Raw genomic sequence first — 14,979 nt, 5'->3', positions numbered from 1 at the left:
AGTGTTCCCATAATGCTGGTCCATACAAATGCTCTGTATAGGGATTAGACATACTGTAATGAATACTGTAGTAAAAGCCTCACTCTGAATGTATATTTAAAATATAAATGGTGCTTTACTGGTATAATAATAAGAAGTGATAGTAGCATGAGCTAATGCTCTCAGACTGGCCCAGAGGGCTGGTAGAAGGAGCATTAGTAGTGACTGGAGACGAATACTAGTAGTAGGAATAATAGTCCAACACAACAATGAAAACTATATTACACATTCATGACCCCTTCCGGATAAATTGTAACATGTAATTGGCAAATTAGATAGTGACTAAGACTAAGGTGGTGAACATGGTAAACATTATCTGCTACAAATGTATCTATTTATTGCAAAGTTGTGGATTTGATATGTGTATATATTAGCTCTATGTTTTCGATATATTTTGTTGATGCACCGAGTTGTATGGCAATAGAAGTATTGAATCTTGAATCAAATCAGCATGTCAAAGTAGGGTATATAACTTTTGAAAGAAGAAATGACATGATTTTCTTAATAATAAGAAGCAACTAAACTCAGGTCAATACACTTCTAGCTGCTACAGCCTTACATGGTCTGGTTTGACCAGAAGCTTATCGCCAACGTTTGTGTAACTGACATTACATAGTCCGTTTGCTGACTTTATAAATTAGGTTTTACCTTTTTACGGTTTTCCTAGCCTGTAGCTGTCGCACAGTGGCGTAAAAGTTACATACCGTAGTCCTTATGAGCATGTTGGCATGCTGATGTTAGCACTTAGCTCAAAGCACCACTGTGCCATAGCCTCACAGAGCCACTAGCATGGCTATAGACTCAGTCTTGTTTAAATTACACATCAACAAAACGTCCACTTTTTCTTGTACAACTTCAAGGATAAGGCTGTTATTTTATCTTATGAAAAACCAATCCCATGAAGAGGGCAAAACCAACAATTAATTTATCCTACCGACATAATGTTACACTGAGGTGTATGTGTGTATCCATGTGTATGTGCTTGCATAGTGCATTTGCCTGTACTTGGGTAGCTATACACACTAAACATACAAAGCCTACACTCCAGGTCCACCCCTTCCCAGAAGTTGCTGTGTGTGTAACCAGCGGCGAAAGAGGCAGATAGAGAATGCTGCTTCTTGTATTCTTTTTGAGCCATGTTGACGATTTTCATGACAAAGTGCTAAAGTTGGCGCCGCTCAAGCAGCTGCTGTCCAAGGTAAATTTCAATCTGCCAATTGAGCAGCGTGGAGTGTTTATTTTCAATGGGGCACTTAGATATGACCAGAGGGGTTTTGTGGTTACGTGCGTTTGTATGAATACACAAGTTCATGCATGTTTATGTGGACGTGCATGAACACAGTATGTGGGAATATAATGCGTGGTATAAGTGAGAAATGAACCCATGGTAACTTTCCTTCCTTAACAAAGGGTTCCACTTGACATGATCCTGAAACAGCAGGGCCTCACAGTCCCTGTCGACCCCCTTTCCTTTGGCGTTACCTGGATACCAGGCTCCTGTTTGTCTAACACTGCTGCTCCTCTCCCATCAGCTCCTCACTGCTCCCCTCTGCCCAGAGATTGGTTAGATTCCTTCTAAGTTTATAGTACCTGTGTGCAACCTTACATACCTGAGCGCCATTCCTGACTCGAGAGATAAGTTAAAAAAAGAATAATTTTATTGATCTGAACTTTACCGAGGAGAAATTCACAAGAGGCAGTCAAATGAGTTAGGAAGAAAAGACGAAAAAAATTTCAAAAGCGATGTACATTATACCTATTTCTTATAGTGCCTTAAGACCATATGCACGAATTGTGCAAAATATATAGAGTAAGTGCAAAATAGCTCATTAGTGCGTAATTCAGTGTATGTACTGTACTACACATCACATAAATGCAAGTAAATACTGTAGGTTTAAGTTTAATAATATATATGTGCATTTGTCTTCTACTACTACTACTACTACTACTACTACTACTACTACTACTAGTACTACTACACAATTAAATGCATTTCTTATAAAGGTTATAATGATAATGAAAATACAATCTGCCACAGATGTGCTTCATTTTACGTAATGAAGTAGAATAAGTTTAATAGAATACAAGATCAAAGATTAACAAAAATAAATCATAACAGTAAGTAAGTAAAAAAAGGTGTGCTCGCCCTGAATAGCAAATTTGATGTATTTGGCTGACTTTGCTCTCTTATAAAAAGTGATATCAGCAGATGTGGGTGAGACTAACAAGCGTCTCCAGCAGGTAGCTGTGCCCTGGACGTGCCATCTGTATCTAAACTGTTTCCCATGAGCCCTCCTGCGAGCTGGCTGGTGAGCCTGACTGCAAGGTTGGTATGTCTGGCCAGTGTGCACATAACCCAGGCCACTGTGGTGTCAAAGGACACGCCCACCTGGACTGCAACAGCTATTTTTACTCGGGTGAAACGCACACACTTCAAACAGACGCATCTTGCCCGCAAAACATTCCACACCAACAAGCGAGCACTTTGAACGTGGCGCCACACTGCCTCCTTGAGTGCTGGGAAGTCTATACGGACATCATCACGGCCCTCTGAGCCACCCTGACCGCGTCTGAAGCCGACCCTGTCGACCTGCTGTCAAATACCCCTCAGCAAATCAAAGAAGATGGTAGAGAGACCGAGAGAAAAACTGGTGAAATCTGGATTTCACAGGTGATGATAGTAAGACGCACGAAAAATGATAGAATCATCATTCAAAAGCAATAATTTGGAACATGATATTTTGCTCACTGTAGGTCATTCAAACAAAAATGGATGTGTCGATTGTAAAAATGTCATAGTGCCATAATCCATGCTGCATCTCTGTATGGATGGTGCCATGTTTGGATTTAGACGCGCTGCTTTCATAAGAATGAAACCAAGTTGATCACAAGGAAAATATGTCTAATAGCAGGGACTTCTCAGAATATAGCCTCTTTCTTTGGAGACCACATCATGATGACATACATCCTTGACCGAACCAATGAGGTGTCAGTTTTGATCAACAGATCAAAATCACCTACATTTCACTTCACTTGAAATGACTCAGACTTACGAGTTATTCATTTTGGGTGACTGGAACCAAATCTACCCCATTGATGGCTGTGGTAGGATGTGGGATTTGTTTTTGTTTTTTGGCATTAAGGATCTCAGCTCTTATAATGATTACTTTAAGTGTGTGTGTGTGTGTGTGTGTGTGTGTGTGTGTGTGTGTGTGTGTGTGTGTGTGTGTGTGTGTGTGTGTGTGTGTTTGATCTTGTGCGTGCTTTGGCTCTCCATTTGCCTAAGAACACCAATCAGTGAATTACCAGTCTATCATCCAGAGCCTAAGCATTCCAGTTATTTCAGATAATGTAGATGACGCAAGACATGAACCGGTTGAATTAAAGGTCAGATACTTGGCATGAGAGCTTGCTTGCCTGATCATCTCTGCATATGATGAGAAGAAGTTCACCATATCAACTTACAAGGTGATAGTTCTGTATATCAGATTTTTTGATTACATCTTATTTCCACTGTCCACAAATGGGCACAACTCACATTGCTGGTAAGGGATAATAATTTAACTAACCAACAATCTAATCCAGGCTTAAATCTATATTTCACCAAAGTGGATGTGTTCTCAAAGGCAATATGGTGGGTGTGTGGGCCCAAAAGAGACCGACATTGGGGTTTGATTGTTGCAGTGTACTCTAGCCTCCAGTAAGCACTTGTTGAAGTATTAGCATGCGGTGAAAGAGGGCCATGGTGCTATTGTGCCGAAGCTGTCGGATGAACCGTCTTGGATTCTGCTGTGCAGCACTGACATTGCTCAGAGGAGGTACGTGATTAAAGTGTGAACCCTACAATTATACTCCGATAACTACTGCATGCATCTATGCAGGATGCAGGGAATATATGAACTATGCCCAACTGCATTTTCAACTTCATTTGAGAACACACCCAATCTGTACTTATTTTTGAAGTATATTGGAGCCCTACGAGCTGCTGGAGTGTTGAATCACGGATTAGAACAAACTGTCTTATTATTTTTGGGTTTTTCCACCTTTAATGGACAGGACAGCTAGGTGAGAAAGGGGACAGAGAAGGGGAAGACATGCAGGAAATCGTCACAGGTCAGATTCGAACCCTGGACCTCTGCGTCGAGGCATAAACCTCCACCTATGCATTTGTGCGCCTGCTTTACGAACTGAGCCAACCCGGCCACAACCGTCCCTTATTTCTGATTAGTGCATAGCTAAAGCCTTCTGCTAAATATGACTTAATCAGAATCACGTTCAGGATTCACTTCAGAGGCAAATTTCTGGTGTTAAGACATCTCACATCCGCACACATGATATCAGACCCTCACATCCAGTGTAACTCAAACTGTAGGTATTTGTACTTCAGCTATAATGTAAATTGCTGCTATTTTACCTGACCAGTGACCCGAGGCGGCCAATCCCTTACTTAGCAGCTTCACGAGTACGGAACCTGATTTAAGAGAAAATGTATGGTCGGAGAGCTAAGGTTTGCCTTGAGATGAAGTGGCGATTGTGAGAATTACGACACATTTCCACCACATAATCCTACATCTCCATTAAGTCTTCATGCTAGATTAAACACACTCTACTATAAATAAATGCAGGGGGGCGGGGGGGCCCCAACAAGTAGCAAATCAACAATGTAGATGTTACAGAGCTTCACAGGCATTTCTCAAATCCATGACTGTGAAAGAGACTGATTAAGAGGTTAATCGACCTATAGCACTTTAAATACTGCAAATAAACCCTAACAGCAAATAAATACTGTACACACAGTATGATGTAAACATATTGCATAACACTATCAGTTATTATATAGAAAGGAACATGACAACTAACTTCCCATTTACTGCGACCAATCCCTCAAAACCTTTAAAACTACCTTTTAAGTTTAGCGTTTTATCCTAACAATGATAAATCTGTGGCTCTACTATACTCTTGTATATTTTTTTCATAACATTCTGTGACAAATAAGCCACATGTATGCCCTCTGCACCAGCCTCTCACATGAAACTGAATCATATTTAATAATCAGAAGCATGAAGAAAGAAGAAATATGTGACCAAATTTGGAGCACCATTTCCTCCTCTCCCTGTCGTTGACGCTCTCCCCTCACAGGGACGCTTTTCCACTCCATTTCAATTTCAGATTTAACCCCGATAACTGTTCTTGTTTAATGCACCATTGACAGCTAGTGGCACTGAGCGCCTTTAAAAAACACTAACAGCAGGAGAGCAGTGTGCCATTACTGTTGGGATGAGGCCTTGACAGCACACGGTCCAGTGGTTACGGGTGTACGTGTGTGTGCTCTCATTGTCTGAGAGTTAATTGGCGCATTTTGTTCAGAAATGAGCACCATTCGATGAGGTCGAATAGTTTTTGAGTTACTCATTTGTTCTCTAGTGGGGCTTCTTTCCTGTCATCCAATTCGGGAGGCAACAGATTGTTCCTGCCTTGCACAACGCACAAACAACAAACATGACAATAAAACAAGATTATGTCCACAACCTTAATTCCCCCCCCCAAAACCGGGAAACTTCTCGTTTTAATTACCGTCAGAGGAAAGAAAACTCCATCAATCGCTGAGTGACTGACTGCAGCTTCGCAGGTCCACGTCACCAGATGATGCTGCTGACGTCAGCTAATGACTCCTCGTTGCAATGTGATTGTTTACAGGCGTGAGAGATTATGACTAACCGTTAAAACAAATCAGACGTGAAAGTTGCGGTTGATCTTCTGGTTACCTGACCCCAGGCAACCACCATAGCTACATATCTTGCGGTGAGCGGCATGTTGTTCACCCCCCCTTCAGCTTTCAACATGTGGTTGTGTTCATGTGTCATGTGTGTTTTGGTGCTGCTGGATCTGATGTCCGCCGGTTGTTATGTCTCGGTTAAGTTCTGCGCCCCGTATTCTGGGACATGTAATGTTCTGTATGTAATGTTCTTTTGCTCAACACCACATGTCTCCTTGTATGCCTGCTTTTTTTTCCCCCCCGAGCTCTCCCCTCCTTTTCGTCCTTGTTATCCCATCCCCGTCCCCCACCCCGTCTCTCTGAAATTCTCTAAACAGCTTGTATCCCTCTTTATCGCTTTTAGTCTTTATTTAGCCTACTTTCTTCACCCTTTTCGTCCTCTCTGATTTATACCATTGTGAGTACAAGTACACCCTGATCTTGTTCTGATTCAGTAATCATGTTATACCTCCCAGGCATCCCACAGCCAACAATCCATGTGTGTGCACGTGCCTGTGAAGCACGATTATGAAATGCAGAGGGGCTACACGTGTCGTTTGTGGAGTGGAGAGAGATGTAAACATTTATTGATGAGGAACAGATCCGAGATATTCCCTTTGCTCCAGACTGTACGTATGCTTCTCATAAACGTCAGCTGATTCATTACCCCGCGCTCTCTCCCTCCCTCTGTATGCGTCCATCCCAGCACACAAACATGTTGTTTTTTAAGGAACATCTCTCTATATCTGCATGCCCTAAAAGGATGGGTTCACCTCGTGCTGAACCCAGGAAACACTGCCTTTTTAAGTGTCCAAAGGAATACTGTACTCGTGTAACACTGTAACGTGACATACCAATGCAAATAACTTTCTTTCAAGAGGCCATTAAGGTGGTTATTGAATTAAATGATTAAAGTGTTGAAGTAGCAAAATAAGAAGGAAAACTGATTTATTGTTGCAGTTCTGCTCCACGCCTTAGCAATAACACTAAAAGAGAATTCCTAAGCAGCCACTTAGGGGCAGATTTAAAGCTCCCATAGTATTCATATTTTATGAATTTGCCTTGAAATGGATGTCGTCTCGGCATAAGAATAATGTGTTTCATGTTGTCTCTTAAGTGCAGCTTAGTTTGTGTTTCTTGGATGAAGTTCTGGAAGGATAAGTGGTAGAACATGCTCAAATCTCCACCCAGAATGGCAGAAATACACCCCAACACACACCTTCACCCACATAATTCTTTTAAATGATGCAAATCAGCTATGTGAAGACACTCCAGGAGAAGGGAGAAGTCAGACAGTTACCAGTCAATACAGCTGTAGGTCCAGATGTAAAGCCTTAATTGGACATAAGCGAAAGTCCATGTAAAAGTGAAGGATTGGATTTGCCTTCAAAATCCATGAATCATCGTAAAAACGTTAACAAGCCCTATTCAAGGATACTTTAAAAGCCAGGTACGGAGACTTGTGAGTTGCTGCAACTGTGGCCACAAGAAACAATTACAGGATAATCTTAAAATGCTGAAATATAGCCCAGCAGGAGAACAAGTATTGAAGAGTCATAAAGTCAGCAAACCGAATCAGCAGGCTCAGCAATATCTAGCTAACATTAGCCACCATATGGTCATACCAGACCAAATAAGGCTGTAGCTGCAAATCCCTGCGAGTATTGAATTTAGCAATGGTATGTTTAACTGCTTAGAAATTGAACTTTTTATTTGTAAGAGAAAGACAGGTATTTCCTCTTTCAAAAGTTAAATAGTCTCACTGTAAAGGTCAATTATACTGTATGTAATGGTTTGAATTTGAGCATTGACATACGAGTTCTGCTATATTGAGCATAATTAATTGTAAACTTTTCCATCTCTGTGTATATTCTTCCACAGTTATGAATGGCGTACTTACACAGTCCTCTAATGGCAACATTCATTTTATATTCCAGTTCACACCCACTACCCTCACTGGTTTTCATACAAGTCCTCCTATAACGGAAAGTGGCCACTAACCAGCGATTGCAGGGTCTGCAGTGGGGGCAAAAAGGAAAATGGAAAGAATATTCCCCCTACACACTGCAGACCATACAGGTGTGACGCACCTGTCCTCCGAGACAACGTTTCTCCTTGGAGCCCGCAATCCTGATGACGCACCAAAATGTTATTCCACAGAGGAGTGGACACGTGTTGTGTATATATTGAGGGGGTGGGCAATGATCTGGGGCTTTCCCATCTTTAAAGAATCCCATTTCCAAGGCAACGAGGGAAAACACTAACACATGCTATGAACCCCTGTCAAAACTGTGGGTTGCGCTGCCAACCCAAACCCCCAAAATCCCCCTCTGTGACCATGCACATCCTCCCCTGAACATCGGTTTGTAAAACCTTGACCCCCCCTTCTTCATTGGCAACGACATTATTGGACAACAAATGTTCATATGGTGACCTCCAGGAGGCATCGTTTACGGAGCGCCTGACTCACCGAGAGGGGCTGCGGCGTAACGGAAAGCAGGAGGACAGTCGGTGGGTATACCTGGTTGTGGTCTTGGTTACCCTGGCAACGCAGTCCGAGGGGGCCCGGAGTATTTGCACTGCACACAGCTGTGTGACTCGGAGGGGCTAGGGTGGGAGATGGGTACGAATGTCAACAACTTCACACAAGCTACTCCTTCTTCGACCAGTCCCAGAGAGAATACAGAGACAGCCTGCAGCAGTGGAGAGGTGCCGCTCAGATGCCATAAATCAGCAATTTTTGCACAGAAGGTAGCTACAGCGCATTGACAAACATTTACTGAAAACGCTGGTAAAATTCATGCTTACCAACCACATACCTGAAGAAATAACGGATGGCCTCTTGCAAGCTCATAAATGAGAAGTCAAATATTTGTGCAGAAAATTCAATTTAAATGCTATAAAGCTCCTAGCCTACTGACACAGATCTGGAGACAAGCGTGACAAATGCACAAGGGACATTATGCCAACGTCAAAAGCCTTGGAAAATGAAATTTTTTTTTTTCGTAAATATTTGACAAGAAGCACGCTTTCACACACTATAAGCTGGTGGTATACCGGGAATCGGTAACGCTGAGCTCATCACTTTGCACAAACTTCATCCAATAAAACAATTTATGGTTTTCTGTACAGCTGGCAGGCCGATCGCTAATGGCTTTAAAATGTGCCGTCTCTGGCCGAGAGAGGCCGGGAGACTGGAAGAGAGAGAAAGAGGCAGAAGTAAGCGAGGAGTGAGAGAGTGTGAGGGAATTCTGATTTATGATCACACCTCCGTCTCCAAATTTCAGCAGAGCTTTTAGCTCTTCTCAAGCCTCAAAGTGGTGTGATGTTGCAATATGTCCAGAAATCTTGACATCATTGCTTTCTTTGTGAAACCGAGGCCAGAGCTTCTGAAGTTCAAGCTCGGCCCGTGCCAGTCTGATGAGCGGCGAGCCAAACGCCAGCTGACTTATGGAAGCCTTTGATGTTAGCCTAGCAAAGCATTTGCAACACCATAGTTTCTAATGGAAAGTGATACTGAAGCTATAGGCCACCCAGGGTAGGATACACCTACAGTATTGAGTGGGTTTAAATGCATATAAGCTTTTATTATCCGTATAATTTGCTTTCAAGCAATGACTTGGCTAATTCTTTCAACTAAGCAAATATTTAATCACAGTGTCAATCTGTCAAGTTTCTTGCCAACTTTCCCTGGACAAATGGTTTAAAAAGTATACAGTTTGTGCACCATTAAGGTAGCTTTTAGTGTTTGACTAAACAAAGGTCATGTCTAAATCAATATATTACACACTACAGTAAACTAATGCAGACAAATCAATGTAGTTGCAACAACTTTGTGATAGACAGCATTAACTAACCATACAAATGATGGAATTTTTCCCTTCATTGCTTCTTGGCTATATTTATGAGTAGCTGCTACTACGTTGACAAGTTGCTATGACAACGGAGGGCCCCGTGACCCATCACAGAGCGCTCCGTTTACATTTTACCGTTCATGGTCTGTGACCGAACACAAAGATTTCGGAGAAATCTGATTTCTTAGGTAAATTGGAGAGGTTTGGTCATGGACTGTGTGTGTGTTGAGGGCTACCACTGTTTTTAATGTCAATTTCCTGTCATGTTCAGTTTTACAGGAAGAGCATGTTGGAAGTATTTTCTTCAAAAATACTGTTATTCAAATCTGAGGGCATTAAAAGGCAACTGTTACTTTCTGAAACTCTTCTCCCACTGTGTCTCATTTTCTTGCCAGTGGTCGTGCTGGCTATTTGCCAGACGCTACTTCAGATAGGCCTCATTAACAAGCTTATCTGATGGTACCCACTTTAGATCTTCTAAACTCTGTCTTTGAACTGTCTCTGGTGCCATGAAACAATCATACGGTTAGATGACAGCCATTTGTCAATCTTGACCTGGACAGTCATAAATGGATCATTGGGCAGCAGTGGTTGTCTTATGATCAGAGTTGAAGATGTGGTGCCCCATTGACCAAAGTGATGTGTGTGTATGCGAGTAGGGGTTAATACATGTGCTGCCACTAACCCATTAACCCTTGTGTTTACAAGGGGGTAGTCTAGACGGATTGCCCGTTGGCCACATCATCATGACCTTTGGCCTCACCATCGCCACGTCATTGTGCTGTTGCCTCGTTACTATAGAACATTGGATCTATGAACTAATTTCTTTCTGGTTTGTTGTATTTACAGGTGTGACGTATTTTCTAAGCAGTTGTGTCACTCAAGGAAACCCGAAGAGAAGTAGTATGTTAATATAACCGCAGTACACTGAAAAAGTCGTAAATGGTGACTTATTAGCTTGATGACGCAACCTCATTGCGGAGGTTTATCCAATAACTCCAAATGTGTTTTTACTAGTGACAGTTTTAAGAGAATGACAGACATTACTCTTCATGCTTACACAGGCATACTTTACCCACTGTAGAAAATACTGTTTTGTCAGACTGCTTCAAAAGGTAAGCTGGCCATTGGCTGTCTAGAAAAACACACGGGGTGACACACACACACACACACACTTTCTCAATACCAAGAATGCAAAGTACGGACTTGTGTTCTTGGGGAGAACGTTCTTACTGGTTGTTCTTGGAAGAATTAACTCGCAAGTTCACAAGCACAGAAAACGCTGTTAACAGTTTGAGACAATGCCTTCTTCCTGTTATTGCTCAACACCCCCAGCACAGAGGCTACCTGCAAGGCTCCAAAATAACAGCTAGATATAAAAACCACAACAATATAACCACTTTGTATTAAAACAATCTCCGGACAAGAAAACCTCATAATGCTACAACTATTGCAATAATATTGAAAAATAAAACTAATTGAGCTTTAATTTTATTGTTTATGGTTTAGCTCAAACACCCCTTACTTATTCAAAAGAGTGGAACGTGATCCCTACTATTATTAGCATATAAGTTTAAGTCAGTTTAAATTAAACAAATAAATAGGCATATGCACTGGTGTGTCCTATGTGTTCCTATTAGTGTTATGTGGAATTATCATTTCTATATTATTGTAGTGCACTGTATATGCCCAGGGAGATGGAAATTAGAAATTCAAATTATAAAGGTTGGTGTCTCCCCTTTAGTCTACATAACATGTCATATCATGTTACCACTTTATGTACAACTGTTCATTTATCATACAGACTGAAACTCAACTTCTAATAAATCAGAAAACAAATACACCAAAAATATGAACTAAATACAAAATATAATGTAGGCTATAGCCTATGGCATAATTTAAACAAGTCTCCCGAAAAGAAACGGGTATATCTCATAGACTAATAATATACAGTCCATCTATGGTATATCTCTCCTCTGCCTGCTGCGCTCTGTGTGTGTGTGTGTGTGTGTGTGTGTGTGTGTGTGTGTGTGTGTGTGTCTCGAGTTTAACTCCAAAAAGACAGTTAACCACATGTGTTGTGATATTTAAACAAACGATCCGAAACGGCGAACTAAAAGCCTCTTATTTACGGGACCGGTCTAAAAGACCTCCGTCTTACAGCGGGGTCTCCGAGTGTGACTGTCCGAGCGCCGAGCAAGCGGCCCCGGCAGGCGAAAGCAGGCGGCCGCGTCATTTTATGGAGCTCCGAAAACTTTGGAGCAAATTTTCAATTCGGCAAAGATTTCCGCAAAACTGCCTATATTCGAAATATAAACCGTTCATTTCTCGCCTAAAATGTTCTCAGAAGTGAATTTAGTGATTTTGGGCTGCCTATGTACTGGAAATCCAACCATCATTGAATGCCGAAATGAATGTTGGGATACAGGTGCTGCGAAGTTCATCATACAAGTTACCAACCGATGTATCCTCGGTAAATGGGCGTGTCAAGAATACATCCGGGAATTTTAACTGTTCTTGGCGAAATGCGAACTTGTGTATTGGGACCGATTGGGACAGTACTTTGGCAACACGAGATGACGTTTCACAGGGACACAAGCACACAAGTCAATGGAAGAACACATATTGGGAAACACACACACACACACACACACACACACACACACACACACACACACACACACACACACACACACACACACACACACACACACACACACACACACACACACACACACACACACACACACACTTTATGTCTCACAAATAATGTGATCAATTACTATAGATATTGAAATGCTACACAAAATGTTTTATTTAATCTCAATGCCAATACAAATCCAAACCATCCTGTTGTGGTTGCTGTCAACTTGTATCTTCAAGAGTCCACATTCCCTGCAGTCAGCTGGGTTAGGGGTGGAGGAGGGTGCAGGGGTCTGTAGCCTCTTCTGTGTCTGTGTGTCATTAACATGTCGCCACTCTGCCCCCACAAAGCCGCTAATAGCAGGGTCCTTAAGGAGACTGCTTTCCACAGGGGGAAATCTGTGGCCACTACAAGGTCACTCTTAGGTCTGGAAGGAAAACAAAGAGGTCTGCAAGAAATTTCTTGTTCTTCATTATATTCCGGAAGGAGAGTGTACGCAAAGTCATACGCAGCAGGTTAGCGTTTAGTCATCTGTGTACGTGCATGTGTACGTGAAGTTTGTGTTTCTGCTTGGATTACAGAAAGCGTGGAGAAGGCCTCCCATCTGGCAGGCTGGCTGTCCGCCCGCCCCGGGGCTGGGCTCCAGTTGTGGCACTAGGCAACAGTTGTCAAGGGGAGGGGCCAACAAGAGCAGAACCAGCTGGTAATGTATCATACCTGCCGTCCCAAATGGAAATGCAAACAAGTGATAATGTGCAGAAGCTGGCGAAAAGATTCAAATCACAGAAGTAGAATTTAAACCAAAACACACCATTTGTTCCCACAGCACAGAGTTCAAGTTTTTAAAAGGATGCTACAAAAAAAGACTAAGTCTTTATTGCCCAAAGTCTAAAGGGGACTCTTAGTTTAAATACCCCTTCCAGGGTTTCCCCCAGTGTATTGCAAGCCTGGTGACCCACCGGGCCCGAGACCCCCCCCCACCAGGCCTAAGCCACTGGGAATTGTTAACCTTATTTTACGACTACAGTTACAGTGGGGTGACTCTGTTGGAAACTTAGACGTAGTCATATTTTCAAATCTCCAGTCAGCTTTGAGCACTTAACGTAGGGCCCTATGGAATCTGTCTTATAGCTTTTTTCAAGTCTAAATTTCACGATTCCGTCGATGATTCTGTTATCACAGAAACTATCAGGCTCTACATTAACGCTGCCATCAGTCTGTGACTGGTCCGAGCCAGGCCCTTGTCAAAAATAAATAAATAAATAAATAAAATAAAAAAGACACTTGCCACCGGGCTAAACAACTTTTCTGGGGGAAACACTGCCTTCCCTTTGTGAGGCCTTGCCCCTCAAATCCCAATTATAGAAATGTAAAGCCTCAGATATGAGGCTGCTGATGTGTTGGTGAGCCTGAGTGGCTGCGGTTGTTATCTAGACTTAAGTCTTGAAATAACAAAGGAACACTGTGCTTCTCTCTCTGGCACCAAAGACCTACCTGATGGGGAAGGAAGGAGGAGGCAGGGAGCTAGGAAGGAGGGGGTGGGAGAGAGTAAAACGGCAAAGACAAGCCGGGTTCGTAAACAATAAAGAAAAGGGAAAAGAAAAGTTCTGCCTATCTGGTTGAAAGAAAAGCGCTGGGTTCAAATAGAGTCAGCACATGCTGGGGGATTGCAGACAGCCTGGCTGTAAGAGATTATAGTCACGCTGAAAGAAGCGTAAAAATGAAAGAAATGGGTCCAGCGAGCTCATGGGTTCAAAGCTGGGTTTAGAGTAGGGAATCGATAGAGAGGAGAAAGTACTCTCGCAGGCCTCATAGAGGAGTCGTGTATCATTTGGAGTCTGTCTTTGTTTCCTTTTCCTGTGGAAAAGGTATATATCTTCTGTCAAGTGTTCCATTAGCTGGTTCTTTCCTCCAAACAGGACACACTGTGATGCACGCATGCACATACACTCATAAACACAATGATGTATGCACGCTGCTCCTGCCAAGGTACATAATCATATCTACACTGTATAGACTTTTTGGTGTGCTGGACTGGCAGCACACTGGAGAGAAAAGGGGGAGAGATAGAGGGAGAGTCGACGGCTGGTTGAGAACAGCAGGCGAACAGTTTACAATGCTGTGCTGAAAGAATCACTGTCAGATAACAACCCTTCTGCCTTTATTCGTTTTTCACCATTAACAATTTTGGTAGGGATCCCCTCAATTGGTTGTGAAAGAAAAAAATAAAATAAAGAGAAAAGAATGAATGCAAATCATGTGTAGATTGGTGCTGAATCAACGCAAAAATCTAAAATAAATTGTAGGCCGATTATTGTCATTGATTAAGTGATTAACAGTTTACTCTATTAGAAAGCCAAAGTAGTTAATTATTTCAAATGTCAATGTCAATTGTGAAAAAAAAAAATGCTCATCAGTTTCCTAATGCTAAAATTGATCTTAAAACTGCCAAAGAGAAGCCACAAAGATTAACAATTGAGCATCTGGAACTAGTGACTGATGTTTTTTCTTGACTAATCAATTAATCAACAGCCACCTTCCTCAATGTGTTAAGAGGAATCAGAAATCAGATTGGGACAACTTCACTTACAATGGCAATTATGATTAATTTGTAACGGTAGAATAATAAATTACACAGAAGTTTTATTCCCTGCTGTTTATACCTAAAGGCATCTTCAACCAATCAT

This window comes from Perca fluviatilis, chromosome 24, assembly GCF_010015445.1.
Source record: "Perca fluviatilis chromosome 24, GENO_Pfluv_1.0, whole genome shotgun sequence".
NCBI lineage: Eukaryota > Metazoa > Chordata > Actinopteri > Perciformes > Percidae > Perca > Perca fluviatilis.
The sequence above is the reverse complement of the archived record's forward strand: the minus strand, read 5'-3'. Positions refer to the sequence as shown.